Source organism: Nymphalis io, chromosome 10 (assembly GCF_905147045.1).
Source record: "Nymphalis io chromosome 10, ilAglIoxx1.1, whole genome shotgun sequence".
NCBI lineage: Eukaryota > Metazoa > Arthropoda > Insecta > Lepidoptera > Nymphalidae > Nymphalis > Nymphalis io.
Window position 1 is genome coordinate 6,211,035 of NC_065897.1, and position 6,003 is coordinate 6,217,037.

A 6,003-nucleotide genomic window follows, 5' to 3' on the forward strand; every position below is an offset into this window, starting at 1 on the left:
GGTCCGCAGTGAATGAAATTAAATGAATAACTTCGAATGAATTATTATTGTAGTAAGTACGTAAGTAAGCAGGTGTTACGTAGTAAGTCAGATTACGTCTTAGTCAATGCCATTTAACCAATTCGTAATGGCAGAGATTTAATTCTATTCTTGTTATTTGTTACATGTTTTTACTACGTACGACAATACACATTACGCACAACTGATAAGTAAAATTCATGTAATTCTACGTAATTTTATTTTTGCTTACGAATTTAAAAATATAGCATTATTAATTTTTTTAAAGTATTCAATTAAATAGACATTATCGTTTCACATCTGAATATAATTAAACAGGTTTTCATTTTAGGAAAACAACAATAAGCAGTTTTCTTATGCCACGAAAAGCACGTATAGTCTTTGGTCCTGCGCCTTATCTCTCCCCGGCCGTGTCAGTGAATAGAGAGTGCACCTGTGTTTGTGCACACACTTGTGCACTGCCAACCCAGTTGCCTAGTATTTTTATAGTTTTTGGAATTAGATAAGTTTTATTTATATTCCTCATACTTTTTATAGAATTTTAATAACTGTTTGGTATGAAGTTTATTTTAAGTCATTTTTTGTTTTTAACAATTACTGCCGTGCTCGTTGGTCTGTAGGTGGTTAGTCACCTCCATCTATCGACATTAGCCCCATACAAAAGCTTCCTATCACTGTAAACATGTTTTCGGAGATGTAATAATTTCAGAACGGACTCACATTGAAACCGGACACACAGGATACTACTATATACTACTAAATATATATTGATTTATCATAATACTCATGAACAATATCAAGTAACAGTCGCAGTATAGGTTTCCAATGTACAATACTGATTTCTAATCCAATTCTGTTCCTATAGGATTTAGGTCAAAGTGTGACAAAACTAGGTCGCAACTGTTCAAGAGGCCCTACAGTGTTATAAAGTTTACAATCGATAAGTAACCAGCACACAAACCTATTGGCAACTACATTGTAAGATGTGAAAACTTTAAAACAGGTGTTAAGAAAATCGACATCTATGTATCTATTCATATATATATATATATATTAAACAGTTTAAGGTGTAAATATTTATTTTAAAATTAATTTTATTGACCAAAATAAATTGATTTGAAATGTATGTATGTATAAAATGTATTTTTAATACTTGTTATTTTTTCCATTTTTGTAATATAATAATTTTTTGACATCTCTAAATCTCTAATACGTTAATATTTATTTTTACCTTTATGCTTACGATTATGTTCGAACCATATGTTATGTTACGTCACAAAAAGGCGTAGTATTACTGTAATATGATAGTTTTAAGTCAATCGTATACGTAGTTTTTTTTCAAAAACAAATTAATATAATGATAGTATACTAACTACCTAAGAGACTAATAATTTTTTTTAAACCTATAGAATGATCGACTACTTACATTATGTATGAGATAAAATGCATTAATGCAATTATAAATACCATGGGTAACCGTTTACACTTGGAATTGACCTGAATTTGGTGAAGAATGAATTGACGTGCCTTGTAAATAGCGTATCAATAACGTACTGTTGAGTATTTCCTCACTCAAGTTTTGCTGAATTGTATTTAATACGCATATGGGGAACACTATAAATTATGCAGTAGCTCCGACGTTACGAGATCATTGAGTGTATGAGGCCAATGCGCTGTGCCTCTTAATGCTATATTAGCCTTTCGTCACTAGGGCCCTTCATTAATCATTCAGGTTGCCTTTATTTTATAATCGGTGTATAAAATATAAGTAAAGTGACATAGACTCAGCAGGTTATATCCAGTATCATATATTGGAAGTTATACAAATACAAATTAATGTTTACGGTCAAATGAAAACTACGATTGTGGTTATGGCCAAAGTATTATTTTGTTTGTTAACCCTTAATGTTTAAAAAATATATTATCTCTATAAACTTTTATTATAATATTTACATTAAGCTTCGGTATAGATTTAGATTCAATGTCGCATTTCACTTTTTTAATATTTCCGGATCATTGATTGCTATAAGTTTCGATTGTATTCTAACAGGATAGTTCTACAGTAGGCTGTAGAGTTTTGACACTTAAATTAAACTAGTTAATCGTCCCGGCTTCGCACGGGTTTATAAGAAGTAAAATGTATTTTGAATAGGATTTGCGTAAAATCCGTCCTTAGTGAGTATCTAAATCGGGGAAGGAGTAAATGTGACAAATTTCAAGTCGATCGAGCGGATACTTTAGGAGATCACGTGATAAGTGGTATTTCGCTTATATACATATAGAAAAAATACTTTGAATTCGTAATTAAGTTTAATATCTAGTAGTAAATATTTTTAATTCTTTTGGTTCCGATTCTTTGTATCTGCTAAGGACCACAAAAATACTAAGTATTTCTTTTTAGCGGTAGTATAAGTGATGAGTGGGTGGTACCTACCCAGACGGGCTTGTACAAAGTCCGACCACCGAGTGTATTTCCACAAATATAGTTATAAAATATATATTTTTTTATTTAATTAATTAATATTACAACTAATACATGATATTCTGGGCAAGCGTGCTACATCCTAGACCGTGTCGATGCCTAACATCAGGCAAGTCAACGGTCAAACGCTGGCCTATTAAGAGTTAAATTAAAGGTCTATTCTCGACTAGGTAAAATAGATTTTTCTAAAATGTAATTATGTATTAATTTTTATTATAATTGGCTTTATTATATTATAATTTTCGGTATATCTTGTATTTTCACCTTAGGCCTACCACATTAGAAACAAATGATGTATTCAATTATATAATACTGTTTTATATTTATAGTATAAAAATTCCATTGTTCTAAGTATGGCGGTGTATTACGATGGCGTAAGCATTGTAATCGTGTAACATCTATTGAGATGTTATGAAAAACTATATTGTAGAATGTATACTATACTATATCTAAAGACATTTATAAGAATTTTAAAATACAATTATTTACTACCTAGTTCATAAAAAAATGCCATGCGCGATAACATTGGTAACAACATCAAGTTACTATATTTTTATTTTATTTTATTTGTTTGTTTCAAAGTTAAGATTTTGTTAAACGAAATTTACCATTACCTTATTTTACCTTATTTAGTTTTACTATAATCTTTTATCTCGTTTATGATGAAAACATGCCTATACAAAGGAGAATACTATTCTGAAAATAATGTAGTTGTGTGTTTTATAAGAAACATTTATGTGAAACGAGTTTTCAAATAATTTAACTATTGATTTGTTTGAAAAAGTTAAACTAAAATATATAACATCTGCTATGTTTGTACAATTACGCAAGTCTCCCTTAAGCAACGCACATGTAGAAAATAGATAGACAAAACGTTGAAGAATGATCGTGACATGATGCAGCACTTGCGAGAAAAAGAACGCTTATCCCCTTAACGTGTTTTGGCTTAAACGAAAACTCTAAGACAATTTAGGGTTAGAATTTTTTACAATGAATTAAATATTTAAAGGATTATTTAAAAAACACAAATATATTTTATTTTAACCTTTATTATATAATAACTATATATTAAGTATTTTAGGATAAAGATAAATTTTACTTTACATGATTATTCTAAATAATATTATGAATAAATTTATTTATTGTAAATTGTTAATCTTAATATTTTAGTAAAATTAATTTTAAGTATGAAATATATTTACTACATTAAAAAAATATACATAAAAATCAGTGACGATGACTTGTCGATTCAAGACTATTTCAGCAACTGCTTCTAATCCAAAAGTCATCTATGGTCATTTTCATATATTGAACTTGTGAATGAGATTTCGCTCTTAAATCCTTACTATACGGTAAAAAACTATTTGTTTGGACTACCCTTACGTTCGAACGCAAACCCTTCCGTGCAATATGATTTGCGTCAGTGGAGATGCGTTTAGAACTGATCATCGGACGGTAACCGAGCGGAAAAAGCGCTTCTCATGCGGCCGTTTTAAAAACAGTTTGAATAAGAGTCGAAGGGTATTTTCTGATTTATTTAAATATAAACTTTTGCTTATGCACAAAAATAATGTTCTTCTATTTTTTTTTTATAAAAACGTATTTGGTAAGAGTAATCGGATACGTCGTCTGTGACGAATTTTGTTAATACACGATACGTTTGTATATTACCATCATTTAAATTCGGGGTGGTCCGGTGATCATTACTTTATAATTTTTATATGTTTTTAATAATCCGCTACCTTTTAGGCTATTGTGTTTCAAAAGGCGTCAACCGCAAGGTGGGTAATGTTATCATTCCATTAATTACAACAACCGTCCCCCTGCTTTTTAAAAGTAAATTAATCCGATTAAGGGGGGAATCGAAGAACCCGCTCCATCCGAGTTTATTCAGGCAACTTTCTTACGAATAATTATTTTTTGTAATTAAATCCATCAACACGATTTTTTCCTAATGATTCTCCCACGGGAGCGGGGGGTGGTCGAGGAGGGTGTGAGACCTTTATTTTTCGTATTTTCCTAGTTCATAAAAAATGCCATGCGCGATAACGTTGGTAACAACATGGATCAGTTATTATAAAATATATTTTTTTATTTTTTTGTTTGTTGCACAGTTACGATTTTGCTTAACAAAATAAAGTAATACCTTATTTAGTTTTGATTAGATTAAATAATATGTTTATTTTAATTATATTAAGAAGAAAAAATACATTTAATGAAAGTTTATTTTTTTATCCTATTTATGAGATTATTTACCTGCAAAATTGGAACGTCCTTATTTAGTACAGCATCCACGGCCGTAGTGTTAATGATATCTCGCTTTTAAAGGGCACATCATTTACTTACTTTTAAGAAAATTAATTGAAATGAGTTCTGACGATGAAAAGATGGCTATACAAAAGAGAACGGTAGTCGCTAGGTGTCGCTCAGAGATAACTTGTTCGACTTTAATTAATTATTTTGTGGCAAAGAATTTTGTTCACTTTGAAAATTTGGCCGCATTCATTTATTTGCTAAATTATAATTTCAATTATACAAGCAATATAAATTAATTTCTTGAAAATATTTATCATATAATTAAAATTCCTTTGAATGATGTTGTTATTAATTCTGTGTTTTTTTTCAATGAAAGTATAATTAGTCGATGAAACCTATAAAAGTTATCACAATCCTAATGACAGATTTTTATATATACCTATCGATGTTTTGTGAATATAACTTTTACAGGCAGAATGGCTCTTTGCAGACTCAATAGACAAGTACCACCAATCCATCATTATTCTATCGCCGAATGGTAAAATTTGGATACCAAGATTATAATTTAAAAGGTGAGTAAATACAGGTACATCTTAGATCACAAGATTAGTGGTACATTGATAGTGTTATCAATGGTTTGTACTTCTAATAAAACCAGTGTATATATGCGAAGGTGAACACTTACCACCCAGTTCCACATTTACAAGTATGCCTTCCTAAAATTAGTTTTGAAAATAATGTATTTACTTGACAATATATAACGTGTGCTACATATATTATATTTATATATGTGTATTCTTCGTCTTTGTTATTTCCAACTCGTTACGAAGTGGACAGGTCACATCTGCGTATAGAACAGTGTATGGATACCTAATGTATCGGGAGGACCGCAGATTGATGGCCGCCCCTCCGGGAGTCTATTGCAATAGATTGACTTAGTTTTGTTTCATTCGCACAACCTCGCAAGGGAATTTCTTTTGACGACGTTTCCAGTATCATGTGTTACTTGATCTAATTGATTATGATCACACTGTATAGTCATTTAGTGTAACTACTTGTTATAAATGTGGATCAAGGCAATAATACGGGGGCCACTTTTATCTAAGCTCGTTCGGGTTATTTTAACAATGTTCATTTTAACTAGGATATCAATAACCTTTGACATAAATTTATTGTGTGCAAAGTATATTTATCAAGATAATTATCATGATCTCGAGAGTATTTTTATTTATCTTATTAATAATCAT